Consider the following 17809-nt stretch of genomic DNA (forward strand, 5'->3'; position numbering starts at 1 on the left):
AAAACCGCCTCCCCAGAGAGAAGAGCCTGCGTCCCTGAAGACTGGGACATGAACAGAACAAGCGCTCGATAGTTTTCTCCTCATCTACATCAAGACAACTCCTACAGAATTTATGCGGTATTCCACTGCGCGACGCCATGCGGCCCATAGCACAATGTCCGGTTATGACCCCTCTAAATCTGCTCTTATCAAACGCCAGTAATATCTACGCCCTCCTCCAGTCAATGACAGGCCAGAGCGCCAGCGCGTCTTATCGGTCCGTCAACCATACGCTGAGTCCTATCTTCCCACCCACCCCGCTCTGGCCAGCTCATCTACTATGTTCAGTAGCTCGACTAATGACATGTAGGCGGTGACTGCTTTCTGTTTTGCGCTGCGCAAACGAAACTCTGCCTGGCGCATTCTTCCGCCCCTTCATTCCTCGGAATCTCTTCATAACCGGAAACCCATATCATCGTAACATCGTGGACCCGGAGCCTATCCAGGGACACCAAACAATCCGCCACATACCTCGATTTTACCTTCCTCGAACCCAAGGCCTTGAGCACTGTCATACAGGCCACATACATCCTGATTTGTGAAGGCGGTAAATCGCTTACCAGAATTTCTTTTGGGGCTACTGTAATGACTAAGACCATTATTTGTACACTCATCCGGTGCGGTTGAGTGCGTAGGAGTAGACCCCCCACCATGACAGTGCCCCATAGGTCAGTACTGGTCTCACAATCGCCGTATACATCCAATAAATCATCCTGTGGGTTACCCCCCTTCCTACCGAACATCCTTCTGCAGGATTAAAAAGCACACTACGGACGTTTGGTATGGCATCTGATTTAGGGCAGGTGTAGCCTTCGTTGGTTGATCGAAAGAGTGCATTAAACCGCGGCAGTACTCATCTCCGGAGCAAAGATAAGTTCCCGGGGTCTGACGCTGAATGTCATGCAAGACCTTAGGCCTGTCAAAGTTTTTGTTGGGTAAGCAGAAACAAAAATGCCACATAGACAGAGAGAGAGAGAGAGTCGGGAACCTAGCCTTCCTCGAACTATGCATGACATTCTTCATATCTGAATGGTATATACTGCGCTACAGATTAAATACCAAGGTTTCTTTCCTGTTGATGGTTTAGAAGTCGCCTTCCTTGGACTTTCGGAAGGAGTCCACATTGAGTTCGTTAAAATTAGGGAGTCGTGTTAGTTTTTGTAGAGATATAGAGAATGTCAGGCTGGAAAATTTTAAAGAACTTCCATTATATTTTCTCTAAAGACAAAATTTCCAGGAAATTTTCTTAAAACACGCAATTTTCTTGAAATTTTTTCGAAAGACAAAATTTGTATGAAATTTTCTCTAGATACAAAATTTTTAAGAAATTTTCTTAAGAGATAAAATTAAAAAAAAAAATCAAAGAAATTTTCTAAAGATAAAATTTCGATAAAAATTTCTTTGTCACGTCCCTGCTCGGGCGCCACTATAGAGATAAAAATTCTATGAAGAATTTTCCTAATATATTCTCTAAAAACAAAATTTCCATGAAATTTTTTCTCTATACTGCTTTGCTTTACTCTCTTCCTAATGTCCCTGCTCGGGCGCCATTATAAGGACAAAATTGTCTGTAAAGACGAAATTTCCAAGAAATTTTCTATAAAGACACATTTTTATGAAATTTCATATAAAAACAAAATTTTCGTGAAATCTTATCAAAAGGCAATATTTGCATGAAATTTTCTCTAAAGACAAAATTTCCATAACATTTTTTCTAAAGACGAAATTTCTATGAAATTTTCTCTAAAGACTGCTTTGCTTTACTCCCCTCCTAATGTCCCTGCTCGGGCGCCACTGTAAAGACAAAATTTCCATGAAATTTTCTCTAAAGACAAAATTTCCATGAAATTTTCTCTAAAGACAAAATTTCCATGAAATTTTCTCTAAAGACAAAATTTCCATGAAATTTTCTCTAAAGACAAAATTTCCATGAAATTTTCTCTAAAGACAAAATTTCCATGAAAATTTCTCTAAAGACAAAATTTCCATGAAATTTTCTCTAAAGACGAAATTTCTATGAAATTTTCTCTAAGGACTGCTTTGCTTTACTCCCCTCCTAATGTCCCTGCTCGGGCGCCATTGTAAAGACAAAATTTCCATGAAATTTCCTCTAAAGACAAAGTTTCCATGAAATTTCCTCTAAAGACAAAATGAAATTTCCTCTAAAGACAAAATTTCCTCTTAAGACAAGTTTTCCATGAAACTTCCTTTGCTTTGCTTTACTCTCTTCTTAATTTCCCTGCTCTGGCGCCACTGTAGCGACAATATTTTTATGAAATTTTCTCTAAAGACAAAATTTTCGGTGAGATTTTTTAATTGTTTTTTATTTTTGTTAGCTTGTATTAAATTTTCCCTGTGTATCACATACACCAGTCCATTGGTATTGACTTTTCATCTAAAAATCAAGTATTTTGTTGTTTGCTCTGCATTCTTGCCCCCCCAGGTTCAAAGAATTTGTTGGCCAATATTGGGACAAGTTTTTTTTTCTCCCATCTCCCAGTGCTCGCCCATATTTATCACTCAATGCCAAGTTTAGCAGTTGTAACATTATATGATGTGTGCATTTTATGGATACTTGAGTTTACTGGCTTCATAAGAGTTTTACACTTTAAATGCTTAAAAGCTATGTAATGAACGACTAACAACTCTATGCACTTTTTGGATTAAGTTCAACAAAGCGATAAAAAAGTATGAAATTTCAATATTTCATCAAATCTTTAAAGCTATTAGAAGAAATAAAAAAAAAAACTTGTGTTATTTTTTCCTATATACCTTAGGGTGAAAAGTTTCGCAACTAAATGAAAAAGTAGCAATAGAGATTATCTTTTAAGATTTTCTTGTTGCTATTGCAGGCAAGGGATAAGAAAAAAAGACAATGTTGTAGATAAGTTTTTGCTTGGGAAATACAAGTTAGAAAAAGTTTGGACCTGTGATCTTATTGAAAGTGACCAAACCAAAGATAGATGGAGAGAGGTGACAAACAATTTTATAACAACAACAACTTTTCAATAGCAGTGCATGAACTTTGTTAAGACATTTAAGTTTGCTACGTATTCAATTATTTAATGAAGTCTTGTCAGGATATCAAGGAAGGTGTATCAAAGTACTTTAGGATAAAAAATGGTTGAAAATAGCAATTTATTGAAATATTGTCTTTAAGAGAAAATCTCATAGGCACTTCACGGAAATTTTATTTCAAGGAAATTTTGTCTCTAGAGAAAATTTTATGGGAATGTGGTTCTTAGAGAAAATTTAAATTTTTTCTTTAAAGAAAATTTCAATAGAAAATTTCAGGAAAATTTTGTCTTTAGAACAAATTTTATGGAAATTTTGTCTTTTAAAGAAAATTTTATGGAAATTTTGTACTTGGAGAAAATTCGCCGACATTTTTTCTTTAGAGAAAATTTCATGGAAATTTCGTCTTTACGGTGGCGCCCGAGCAGAGACATGACGAAGAAAATTTTTTTCCATGAAACTTCCTTTGCTTTGCTTTACTCTCTTCTTAATTTCCCTGCTCTGGCGCCACTGTAGCGACAATATTTTTATGAAATTTTCTCTAAAGACAAAATTTTCGGTGAGATTTTTTAATTGTTTTTTATTTTTGTTAGCTTGTATTAAATTTTCCCTGTGTATCACATACACCAGTCCATTGGTATTGACTTTTCATCTAAAAATCAAGTATTTTGTTGTTTGCTCTGCATTCTTGCCCCCCCAGGTTCAAAGAATTTGTTGGCCAATATTGGGACAAGTTTTTTTTTCTCCCATCTCCCAGTGCTCGCCCATATTTATCACTCAATGCCAAGTTTAGCAGTTGTAACATTATATGATGTGTGCATTTTATGGATACTTGAGTTTACTGGCTTCATAAGAGTTTTACACTTTAAATGCTTAAAAGCTATGTAATGAACGACTAACAACTCTATGCACTTTTTGGATTAAGTTCAACAAAGCGATAAAAAAGTATGAAATTTCAATATTTCATCAAATCTTTAAAGCTATTAGAAGAAATAAAAAAAAAAACTTGTGTTATTTTTTCCTATATACCTTAGGGTGAAAAGTTTCGCAACTAAATGAAAAAGTAGCAATAGAGATTATCTTTTAAGATTTTCTTGTTGCTATTGCAGGCAAGGGATAAGAAAAAAAGACAATGTTGTAGATAAGTTTTTGCTTGGGAAATACAAGTTAGAAAAAGTTTGGACCTGTGATCTTATTGAAAGTGACCAAACCAAAGATAGATGGAGAGAGGTGACAAACAATTTTATAACAACAACAACTTTTCAATAGCAGTGCATGAACTTTGTTAAGACATTTAAGTTTGCTACGTATTCAATTATTTAATGAAGTCTTGTCAGGATATCAAGGAAGGTGTATCAAAGTACTTTAGGATAAAAAATGGTTGAAAATAGCAATTTATTGAAATATTGTCTTTAAGAGAAAATCTCATAGGCACTTCACGGAAATTTTATTTCAAGGAAATTTTGTCTCTAGAGAAAATTTTATGGGAATGTGGTTCTTAGAGAAAATTTAAATTTTTTCTTTAAAGAAAATTTCAATAGAAAATTTCAGGAAAATTTTGTCTTTAGAACAAATTTTATGGAAATTTTGTCTTTTAAAGAAAATTTTATGGAAATTTTGTACTTGGAGAAAATTCGCCGACATTTTTTCTTTAGAGAAAATTTCATGGAAATTTCGTCTTTACGGTGGCGCCCGAGCAGAGACATGACGAAGAAAATTTTTTTCCATGAAACTTCCTTTGCTTTGCTTTACTCTCTTCTTAATTTCCCTGCTCTGGCGCCACTGTAGCGACAATATTTTTATGAAATTTTCTCTAAAGACAAAATTTTCGGTGAGATTTTTTAATTGTTTTTTATTTTTGTTAGCTTGTATTAAATTTTCCCTGTGTATCACATACACCAGTCCATTGGTATTGACTTTTCATCTAAAAATCAAGTATTTTGTTGTTTGCTCTGCATTCTTGCCCCCCCAGGTTCAAAGAATTTGTTGGCCAATATTGGGACAAGTTTTTTTTTCTCCCATCTCCCAGTGCTCGCCCATATTTATCACTCAATGCCAAGTTTAGCAGTTGTAACATTATATGATGTGTGCATTTTATGGATACTTGAGTTTACTGGCTTCATAAGAGTTTTACACTTTAAATGCTTAAAAGCTATGTAATGAACGACTAACAACTCTATGCACTTTTTGGATTAAGTTCAACAAAGCGATAAAAAAGTATGAAATTTCAATATTTCATCAAATCTTTAAAGCTATTAGAAGAAATAAAAAAAAAAACTTGTGTTATTTTTTCCTATATACCTTAGGGTGAAAAGTTTCGCAACTAAATGAAAAAGTAGCAATAGAGATTATCTTTTAAGATTTTCTTGTTGCTATTGCAGGCAAGGGATAAGAAAAAAAGACAATGTTGTAGATAAGTTTTTGCTTGGGAAATACAAGTTAGAAAAAGTTTGGACCTGTGATCTTATTGAAAGTGACCAAACCAAAGATAGATGGAGAGAGGTGACAAACAATTTTATAACAACAACAACTTTTCAATAGCAGTGCATGAACTTTGTTAAGACATTTAAGTTTGCTACGTATTCAATTATTTAATGAAGTCTTGTCAGGATATCAAGGAAGGTGTATCAAAGTACTTTAGGATAAAAAATGGTTGAAAATAGCAATTTATTGAAATATTGTCTTTAAGAGAAAATCTCATAGGCACTTCACGGAAATTTTATTTCAAGGAAATTTTGTCTCTAGAGAAAATTTTATGGGAATGTGGTTCTTAGAGAAAATTTAAATTTTTTCTTTAAAGAAAATTTCAATAGAAAATTTCAGGAAAATTTTGTCTTTAGAACAAATTTTATGGAAATTTTGTCTTTTAAAGAAAATTTTATGGAAATTTTGTACTTGGAGAAAATTCGCCGACATTTTTTCTTTAGAGAAAATTTCATGGAAATTTCGTCTTTACGGTGGCGCCCGAGCAGAGACATGACGAAGAAAATTTTATAGAATATTTGTCTTAAGAAAATTTGGTTGGGATTTTGTCTTTAGAGTAAATTTTAGGTTAAGTTAGGTTGAAAAAGACGGTGCAGATATTAATCTACCCCATGATACTATAGACATACAACTAAGCCAGTAATCGGCTTGTTGTGCGCTCTAAAAACTAAAAGGAAAAAATCCTTAAATGTTTTCCATGCCAAGCCCCTAAGTTGGTTCATGTCTGGTACTGTGTCCCCTACTTAGTGCTGGTATCTGTTAGACGCGAAAGCCGGGCAATGGCTTCATCATCTTCCCCCCCCATGCCCTACACATGCTATCATTTGCCGCACCGATTTTACATAAGTTAGCTCGTAGTCCTATATGTCCCGTTATGATACCAATAGCTATACTGATCTCCTTCTTACTTCCTTTCAGCAATAGTCTCGTCTTCTCATGATCTTGAACCCCCCTCAGGATTTTCGTCGTCCTACCGACTGTTTCGCTGTTTGAAACCGACAGGTTTGAAACCGACCCGAAAGGCTTCGGGTTAACTAAGTTTATTGAGAGCAGTTCTCTGGCCTTCACCGCCTAAACGTTTGCCCTTTTATTTCCCCTTACTCCGTTTTGGCCCGGCACCCAAATGATGCGGATTATGCCATCGCAAAACTTTGTCTTACGAGAACATTTCATGAAAATTTTGTCTTTAGAGAAAATTTTAGAAAAATTTTTTCTTTGAAGAAAATTTTGTCTTTACAGTGGCGCCTGAGCAAGGACCTAATTAAGAAAATTTTACAGAGAGATTAAATGAAAGTTTTGTCTTTAGAAAAACTTCATGGAAATTTTGTGTTAAGGAAAATTCCAAGGAAATTTTGTCTTAAGAGAAAATTTAGCGGAAATTTGTCCATAAAGAAAATTTCATTAAAATTTTTGTCTGTGACGAAAATTTCATGAAAATTTTGTGTTTGAAGCAAATTTTGTCTTTATAAAAAATTTCATAAAAATTTTGTGTTTGGAGAAAATTCCGCAAAATTTTTTCTTTGGAGAAAATTTCATGGAAATTTCACCTTTACAGTGCTCCCTGCTCGGGCGCCATGATGAAGAAAATTTTATAGAGTATTATTTTTAGGAAAATTTTATTGGAATTTGTATCAAAATTTTGTTTTTAGGGAAACTTCCAAGAAAATGTTGTCTTAAGAGAAAATTTCGCGGAAATTTTTCTTAACTGAAAATGTGTTGAAATTTTCGTCCATAAAGAAAATTTTATCTTTAGAGAACATTTCATGAAAATTTTGTGTTTAGCGAAAATTTCATGGAAATTTTGTCTGTATAGAAAATTTCATAAAAATCTTGGGTTTAGAGAAAATTCCGCAACATTTTTTCTTTGGAACAAATTTCATCTTTACAGCTACCTGCTCGGGCACCATAATGAAGAAAATTTTATAGAGTATAATTTGTAAGAAAATTTTTATTGGAATATGTTCTTTAGAAAAAATTTCATAAAAATGTTAACTTTAGAAAAAACTTCATAAAAATTTTGTTTTCTAGGGAAACTACCTAGGAAATTTTGTCTTAAGAAAAAATTTCGCGGAAATTTTTCCATAAAGGAAATTACATGGAAATTTTGTCTTTAGCGAAAATTTGATGAAAACTTTATGTTTATAGGAAATTTTGTCTTTATGGAAATTTTTTTTAAAAATTTTGCGTTACGAGAAAATTCCGTAAAATTTTTTCTTTGGAGAAAATTTCATGCAAATTTCATCTTTACAGTGCTTCCTGCTCGGGTGCCATGTTGAAGAAAATGCTATATTTAGGAAAATTTTATTGGAATTTGTTCTTTGGAGAAAGTTGCATGGAAATTTTGTCTTTAGAAAAAATTTTATGAAAATTTTGTCGTTTTTTGAGAAAATTTCATGGAAATTTTGTTCTGAGAGAAAATTTTGTCTTTAGAGAAAATGTCGCAGAAATTTTGTCTTTATAAAAAAATTCATAAAAATTTTGTGTTTAGAGAAAATTTCGCAACGTTTTTTCTTTTAAGAAAATTTCATCTTTACAGTGCTCCCTGCTCGGGCGCCATGACGAAAAAAAATTATAGAGTAGTTTTTTTTAGAAAAATGTTATTGGAATTTGTTCTTTAGGAAAAGTTGCATGGAAATTTTGTCTTTAGAAAAAAGTTAATAAAAATGTTGTCTTCAGAGGAAATTTCATGGAAATTTTGTTCTTAGAAAAAATTTCATGTCAATTTTGTCTTTAGAGAAAGTTTGATGGGAATTTTGACAGTGGCGCCCGATCAGGGACAAGTTCATGGCAAATTTGTCTTAGGAGAAAATTTTATGTAAGCTTTTCTTTAGCTTGATTTTCCTTTGGAGAAAATTTCAATTTTGTCCCTGGACAAAAATTCATCAAAATTCTGTCTTTAAGGCAACTTTCATAGGCATTCAGTTTCTTTTATAAGATTTTTCCAATACATTATTCTTTTAATTTACACCACTTACCTTTTTCTAATAAATCACTTTGGCTCAGAAGCTGCCAATATCTGCAACAAAATATAAAGTAAATATTTGTATTAAGAGTTTGTTGTACAAAATATCAAAACAATTAAAATAAATCATTGTAAATAAACCCCCTATATTTATGTACATGAAAACGACTGACTTCGCTATGCTTAAATAAGCTTCCCTTTGTGGTACTGTGCTCTTGGCACTCCTGACAAAAACATGCAAACATACGCAGCCACACACACACACACACACCCACATTGTCTCCTGCCCAACTTAAATTCATTTAAATATCATACTGTAGCAGTTACAAACATTAATTCCACAACAGTTATCTCTTCATTTCCCGTTGTTGTGTTGTATTGGTCCAAGATGCGGGAGTGGAGGAAGATAAAGCGAAAAATACAACCTGCTTTATAGCCTAAGGACATTTCCTTGATAAAGAAAATGTCCCAGCCACCATTTCGGCCACAAGAAAATGCGGTAAGACCCTATCACCACCGCAATAGCAGTCACTGGCCACCCCTCCTAACGCCCCCTCCCTTCACGACCTACCATTACACCTTAAAGGACCTCAACAAAAACAGAATTCTTAATGTTGTTGGCCTTTGCGGCAAAGGATGTAGAGGTTGTGTACAACATTTCACTTCATGAGATAGGTAGGATAGGAGGGAGGCCGGAAGTACCTTGCCTAGCATCTTGAGGTATTTTCAAAATAATTTATTATCCCACACTGCTGCTTGTTGCATTTGTCATCATTTATTATAACCAACCATACCTTTCTTTGGCTCGTTCATCGTTTGTCATCATTGTGTCGGGGGCGCTCCTTAAAACAGGATCCATAACAGAATTACAGTCACAGCCCGACACCAAAGTACACAACCAAAAACGACAAACGATGAAAGACAATCTTAAGTAGCCCTAATAATAATAATGCTCTCTTTAGCATTTCACCAGATGGCGGCATTGAGTGTGCGATACTTGCTTCTCTCTGCGCTTAGATCCAGCAGCAAAACTCTTTACTTTCCACCGTTTTGTTGGTCGCAAGCTGGACCATAAAACGAGAAGGACACCAGCACAATGCTGATGATGACAGCACAAACAAATCTCAGCCAGACGACCAGCAAGCCAGCATAATGAAGAAAATACAGTTTTCTTCATTTAAAAGTGCTTAATGTTCAAGTTTCCTTCAAATGGCTTTATTTGAAACTTTAATGAAAAATGTAAAACAAGCTCGTACAACAGGAAACAAGGAATGCCAAAAAAGGGAACAACATAAAAGTAGCAGAGTTGGGAAATAGAACAGAAAAAAAGGTTAAACAAAAATAATCAAGAAACTAAAACCGGAAGGCTTAGAGGGTGAACCGAAAGGTAAGTGCAAAATGTTAAAAAAAAATATATATATATAAAAAAATTATAAGAAAGAAAAAATAAAAACAAATTATTAAAAAATATATATAAAATAATACCAAAAAAAAAATTATTAAAAAGAATCATAAAAAAATTTAAAAAGAAAAATTAAACATAAAAAAAAATTTTTAAACAATTTTTTTTTTTTTATTATTTGTTCAAAATTTACAAATATCTTAACACAATTCAATGCAAAAAATGGATTTTTAAAATTTATTTTATAAATTAAAAGAAAGTAAAAAATTAATAAAAAAAAAATATCCAATATTTCAATAAGTTTTTTTTTTTTTTTTTAAATTGGAGGCCACCATAGGACGGAGGTTAGCATGTCCACCTACGACGCTTAACGTCTGGATTCGAATCCTGGCGAGAACATCAGAAACATTTTCAGCGGTGGTCATCCCCTCCTAACGCGACATTTGTGAGGTACTATGCCATAGAAAACTGTCTCACTGCGGCGCGCCTTTCGGACACGGCTATAAAAAGGAGGTCCTCACCATCGAGCTTTCAATCGGGCAGCACTCATAGATATTTAGAAAGTTGCCTCCGGTTCTTAATGGAATATTCATGGGCAAATTTGCATTTGATCTTTAATCTTTTATTTTGTTTTTTTTTTTCAATTTTTCAATCCCTTGGCAATGATCGTCATCAAGAAATTTTAGATAATATACGAGAGAGAATATGGCGTGTTTTCCATGTAGTAGAGTTGTAGTATTCCATGTACACGGAGTTACTACGGCAAAATTTTAGTACTAACTCCATGAAGAATACGTCAAACACAGTCGCGTATAATATTCGGAATCTCCTGAGGACGATCATCGGCGATGCATCGAAATAGTAGAAAATTTAATTTGTAAATGTTTACAAACATCAACCTCTGTTTTTAAGAACTGACGTCAAACCATACATAATTTTTACCGAAAAAAAAATTTATAGATTTTCCACAGATGGCCCCATAGACACTTTTTTCCGAATATTGATATCAGACTCGTGCTTTACTTCCAAATATCTTTCATTTGAACCCCATATTGTTATGGTCGGAAATTTGTCCTCTTTGGGGGCGAGCGGCCCCCAAACACTTCGTCCCACATTTGGATATCAGATTCGTATACTACTCGCAAATACCTTTCATTTGAGTCCCATATTGCCATGGTCAGTAAATAAATCCTGTTGTGGGGGGTATTATGGGTATTCGTCTCACATTTGGATATCAGATTCGTATTCTAATCGCAAATTCGTTTCATTTGAGTCCCATATCGCCATTGTCGGTAAATATGTCCGATTTAGGGGTGTTTTGGCGTTTGGGGTGGTCCCCCACACACTTGGTCCGACAATTGGATATCACACACGTTTTCTAATCTTAAGTACCTTTCATTTGAGTCCCACATTATCGTTATTGGTCTAAATACATTTTAAAGGTTTTGGGGGGTGGGGCGGCCTGACTACCTGAACCCGGCCCGCTCTGCTGCGCCCTAATTTATTTCGAAATTTCTGCCTAATTTCAGTTGAAAATGTATTCCGATTTTCCTGTGGATTTTTCTATTCTCAAATACCTCTTATTTAAACCCCAAATAAGTAAAAGTCCTGTTTAAGGGTGTGGTGGATCCTCAGAGACTTGGTCTCAAAAGTGGAAGTTAATTTCGAGCTCCCAAAGACCCTTCATTTAAGATCCATACTGCCATGGCCGGTAAATATGTCCGATTTGAGTGACCGACGAAACACTTAGTCCCATAATTGGATATCAGATTCGCTTTCTACTCTCAAATACCTTTAATTTCCACAACCTGATATAGCTGTCATATCAACCGATCTGTGGACTTGACTTCTTGAGCTTCTAGAGGGCACAATTCCTATCCGATTTGGCTGAAATTTTGCATGACGTATTTTATTATGACTTTCAACAACAGTGCTAAATTGGGTTCAAATCGGTCAATAACCTGATATGGCTGCCATATAAACCGATCTTGAATCTTGACTTCTTGAGCCACTAGAGGGCGCAAATCTTATCCGATTTGAATAAAATTTTCACAATGTATTTTGTAACGATATCCAACAACTGTGCCCAGTATGGTTCAAATCGGTCCATAACCTGATATAGCTGCCATATAAACCGATCTGGGATCTTGACTTCTTGAGCCTCTAGAGGACGCAATTATTATCCGATTTGCCTGAAATTTTGTACAACGGATCCTCTCATGACCATCAACATACGTGTTGTATTATGGTCTGCATCGGTCTATAGCCTGACACAGCTCCCATATAAATTCATCTCTCCATTTTACTTCTTGAGCCCCCAAAGGGTGCTATTCTTTTTCGAATTGGCTGACATTTTACGCAGGTCTTCAACATATAATTTAATTGTGGTCCGTACTGGACCATATCTTGATATCGCTCTAATAGCAGAGCAAATCTTTTATTTTATCCTTTTTCTGCCTAAGGAGAGATGCCGGGAAAAGAACTCGACAAATGCGATCCATGGTGGAGGGTATATAAGATTCGGTCCGGCCGAACTTACCACGCTTTAACTTGTTTAGGATATCCAACGCTCGTGCCAAGTGTGATCAAAATCGGCCAATAACTTGACAAAGCTGCCATGGAAAACCAGCTTCCGATTTGACTCTTTGAGCCTCTAGAGGACGTAATTCTTATCTGATTTGGCTGAAATTTTGCACAATGACTTCTACTATGGTCTCCAACATCCAAACCATCGCACCTGCCTATAAGCTGATATGGCTCCAATAGCAATGGCAAATTGTATCCGTGATCCTTTGTTTGACTATAAGGAAATAACGGAAAATTTTTCACAAAAAAAATGTATAGGACATTTTTCACGGAAAAATTTTTATAGGAAATTTTTTACAGAACAACTTTTATTGAAAATTTTTCACAAAAAAATTTTTATAGAAAAATTTTCACAAAAAAATTTTTATAAAAAAAATTTCACAAAAAAAATTTTATAAAAAAATTTTCACAAAAAAATTTTTATAGAAAAATTTTAACAAAAAATTTTTATAGAAAAATTTTAACAAAAAATTTTTATAGAAAAATTTTAACAAAAAATTTTATAGAAAAATTTTTCACAAAAAAATTTTTATAGAAAGTTTTTCGAAAAAAATGCTATAGAAAAATTTTATGGAAAATTTTTCACACAAAAATTTTTATAGAAAATTTTTCATACAAAAATTCTTATAGAAAAATTTTAACACAAAAAATGGTTATAAAAAATTGTTCACAGAAAAATTTTTATAGAAATTTTAATAGAAAATTTTTCACAGAATAACTTTTATAAAATAGAAACATTTTGCACAGAATAACTTTTATTGAAAAAATTTTCACAGAAAATTTTTTTATTGTTCCACATATTTACAGTCCACCTTACCAGCAACCATGTTATGCATATTGAACCAGAAACCCAAGTTTCTTTTTACATCTTGCGAAAATTACAAAGCAAAAGGTTGAATGAAGTTAAAAAATGCGCTAAGAAACTATTGCCACGTACCAACATTACACTGACTACACCTTTAGAGACAAACAGAAAAGAACAACGTGGCCGGTACAAAAAAACGGGGACAAACGAGCTCACAGATCCTATGAAAGGGAATACAACTGTGATATACACATGCACAGTGAATGCTGGCAAGGATGTTGTCATAATTCAACATTACAACATGCGGGTGTGTAGGTACTTAGGGATCCCAGATCCATGTAACTGAGTTACGACAGCAGAGAAGCTGGCGCACAGAGCATAGAAAATTGTTACAGGAATAAGGAAGTCACTGCGGATGAATGAATGCTGGGCAAAAGAATAAAAAAACGATGTAAAGGACGAAATGGAGGAGAACAGGATACATGCACTACGACAACGAATATAAGGATGATGATGAGGATGAGGATGATAATGATGATGATGAGGATGATGATGGTGGAGGCTGTGGCACAATAATGCCACACACATATAGACAAGCAATGGCCTGAAAATGAAATGAGGTCATGATGGGAAGGCTTGAAATTACAGCGATAAAAACTTAAATATCATCATGCCAGCTCAAAAAAAAAAAAAAAAAAGAAGTAAAAAACAAAAAATGTTAATGCCTTCGAAAGTGTTTTGGAATTTGTGTTACGACAACATCATAATTTAATGCTGCCTCCAAATAGGATACCACCAAGGCACAGAGCAGCGCGTGGAAAGGAATTTCATATTAAAACAATTAGAAAATGAAAAAAAAAACGTAATGGTGGTTGGTTGTTTGCTGCAGCAAAAACAAAACCTCAGACACTAACAACTTTATTATTTCTGGAAACGGAAATTCGATAAGAAATTCATGTTGCTGTGATGGGTTGGCCCAGACCCCAGCAACATAGAAAAGCTCTTAAAGAAATTAAATTTTATCTACTCTACATAAAATAATTGACAAATTGCCATTGGAGTGGAATTCTGCAACAATTTATCAATCGCTCTGCGCTGCTGGCATGGCACGCACCACTATGCAAACGAACTCAAATAAATTCCCTTTGCGAATATTTGCCTAAATGGCAATCTTGTTGAATTTGAACTGGAGCATGATGATGAACTGGAGTGGAGTGGGGTGGGTTGATGGCAGTATGGGCAGACAAATTGCAACAATAAAATCAACAAATGCACTTAAAATAATTAACATTGACGTTAGAACATAACCCATAGAGAGTCTCACACAATGTAAACTACGTAGCACTTACGACAAATGAGTATGGATGGCAATGCCAATATTTATGGCAAAGGATTTTTACTTCCATAGCCACAAAAGTAAATGTTCTCAATAAACTTTTTGTTAGGAAAATATTTTGAGAAGTATTGCGGAAGAGGTAATAGGTAAAAGCGTGCTAAGTTGGGCCGGGCCGAATTTTAAACACCTCTACCATGGATCGCATTTGTCCAGTTTTTTGCCCGCCATCTCCTTATAGGCAAACAAAGCATAACGGATACAATTTGCCATTGCTATTGGAGCCATATCAGCTTATAGGCAGGTTCGATGGTTTGGATGTTGGAGACCATAGTAGAAGTCATTGTGCAAAATTTCAGCCAAATCGGATAAGACTTGTGCTCTATATGGGCCCAAGAAGTAATATCGGGAGATTGGTTTATATAAGAGCTATATCAGCTAATAGACGAATTCAGAACATATTTGGCACGCATTTATAAGAAGTAGTGCTACAAATTTCAGATTTCCCATCAAATGGGATAAGAATTGTGCCCTCTATAGGCTCAAGAAGTAAAATCAAGAGATCGGTATTTATATGGGAACTATAAACCATATTTGGCAGGGTTGTTGGAAGTCATAACAAAACATCACTCGCAAAATTCCAGCCAAATCAAATAAGAATTACGTCCTCTAGAGACTCAAGAAGTCAAATCGGAAGCTGGTTTTCCATGAAAGCTATGTCAAGTTATTGACCGATATGGATTAAACTTGGCACGAGTTTTGGATATCCTTAAAGTAGTAAAAGCGTGGTAAGTTCGGCCGGGCCGAATCTTATATACCCTCTTATATACCCTCGCATTTGTCGAGTTCTTTTCGCGGCATCTCTTCTTAGGTAAAAAAAAGGATAAAAGAAAAGATTTGCTCTGCTATTAGAGCGATATTAAGATATGGTCCGGTTCGGGCCACAATTAAATTATATGTTGTAGACCTGTGTCAAATCTCAGTCAATTCGAATAAGAATTGCGACCTTTGGGGGCTCAAGAAGTAAAATAGAGAGATCGATTTATATGGGATCTGTATCAGGCTATAGACCGATTCAGACCCTAATAAACACGTATGTTGATGGTCACAGGCGAATCCATGGTACAAAATTTCAGGCAAATCGGTTAATAATTGCGACCTCTAGAGGCTCAAGAAATCAAGATCCCAGATCGGTTTATATGGCAGCTATATCAGGTTATGGACCGATTTGAACCTAATTTAGAACAGATGTTGAAAGTCATAGCAAAACACGTCGTGCAAAATTTCATTATAATCGGACAAGAATTGCACCCTCTAGAGGCTCAAGAAGTCAAGACCCAAGATCGGTTTATACGGCAGCTATATCAGATTATGAACCGATTGGAACTTAATTTAGCACAGTTGTTGAAAGTCATGACAAAACATGTCATGCAAAATTTCATTCCAATCGGATAAGAATTGCGCCCTCTAGAGGCTCAAGAAGTCAAGACCCAAGATCGGTTTATACGGCAGCTATATAGGTTATAAACCGATTTGATCTTATTTGGCACAATTGTTGAAAGTCATAATAAAATACGTCATGCGAAATTTCAGCCAAATCGGATAGGAATTGCGCCCTCTAGAAGCTCAAGAAGTCAAAATCCCAGATCGGTTGATATGACAGCTATATCAGGTTATGGACCGATTTGAACCATACTGGGCACAGTTGTTGGATATCATAACAAAATACTTCGTGCAAAATTTCATTCAAATCGGATAAGAATTGCGCCCTCTAGTGGCTCAAGAAATCGAGATTCAAGATCGGTTTATACGGCAGCTATATAGGTTATAAACCGATTTGATCTTATTTGGCACAATTGTTGAAAGTCATAATAAAATACGTCATGCGAAATTTCAGCCAAATCGGATAGGAATTGCGCCCTCTAGAAGCTCAAGAAGTCAAAATCCCAGATCGGTTGATATGACAGCTATATCAGGTTATGGACCGATTTGAACCATACTGGGCACAGTTGTTGGATATCATAACAAAATACTTCGTGCAAAATTTCATTCAAATCGGATAAGAATTGCGCCCTCTAGTGGCTCATGAAGTCAAGATTCAAGATTGGTTTATATGGCAGCTATATCAGGTTATTGGCCGATTTGAACCTAATTTGGCACAGTTGTTGGAAGTCATAGAAAAATACAACATGCAAAATTTCAGCCAAATCGGATAGGAATTGCGCCCTCTAGAAATCCCCAGATTGGTTTATATGACAGCTATATGAGGTTATGGACCAACTTGAACCATACTGGGCAAAGTTGTTGGAAGTGATAGCAAAACACGTCGTGCAAAATTTCATTCCAACCTTTAGAGGCTCAAGAAGTCAAGATCCCGGATCGATTTATATGGCAGCTATATCAGGTTATGGACCGATTTGAACCTAATTTAGAATAGATGTTGAAAGTCATAGCAAAACACGTCGTGCAAAATTTCATTCTAATCGGACAAGAATTGCGCCCTCTAGAGGCTCAAGAAGTCAAGACCCAAGATCGGTTTATACGGCAGCTATATCAGATTATGAACCGATTGGAACTTAATTTAGCACAGTTGTTGAAAGTCATAACAAAACATGTCATGCAAAATTTCATTCCAATCGGATAAGAATTGCGCCCTCTAGAGGCTCAAGAAGTCAAGACCCAAGATCGGTTTATACGGCAGCTATATAGGTTATAAACCGATTTGATCTTATTTGGCACAATTGTTGAAAGTCATAACAAAATACGTCATGCTAGATTTCAGCCAAATCGGATAGGAATTGCACCCTCTAGAAGCTCAAGAAGTCAAGTCCCCAGATCGGGTTTTATGACAGCTATATCAGGTTATAGACCGATTTGAACCATACTGGGCACCGTTGTTGGATATCATAAGCATAAGCAAAACACGTCGTGCAAAATTTCATTTCAATCGGTTAAGAATTGCTCCCTTTAGAGGCTCAAGTAATCAAGACCCAAGATCAGTTTATACGGCAGCTATATCAGGTTATGAACCGATTTGAACCATACTTGGCATAGTTGTTGGAAGTCATAACAAAACACGTCGTGCCAAATTTCATTCCAATCGGATAAGAATTGCGCCCTCTAGAGGCTCATGAAGTCAAGACCCAAGATCGGCAGCTATATGGCAGCTATATCAAAACATGA

General features: G+C 35.1%; 1 protein-coding gene across 5 annotated transcripts in view; it reads right to left on the reverse strand.

Annotated features, from left to right (window-relative positions):
• Positions 1-17809, reverse strand: part of LOC106087249 (polypeptide N-acetylgalactosaminyltransferase 5) — a 217809-nt gene that overhangs the window by 126131 nt on the left and 73869 nt on the right. For all 5 annotated transcript variants that reach the window (XM_059364355.1, XM_013252223.2, XM_059364356.1 and 2 more), the window contains one exon: positions 8514-8554. The gene's annotated coding sequence lies outside the window, so the exon portion shown is untranslated. The remainder of the gene's footprint in view (positions 1-8513; positions 8555-17809) is intronic.

The sequence above is a fragment of the Stomoxys calcitrans genome, chromosome 3 (genome assembly GCF_963082655.1).
Source record: "Stomoxys calcitrans chromosome 3, idStoCalc2.1, whole genome shotgun sequence".
Classification (NCBI taxonomy): Eukaryota; Metazoa; Arthropoda; class Insecta; order Diptera; family Muscidae; genus Stomoxys; species Stomoxys calcitrans.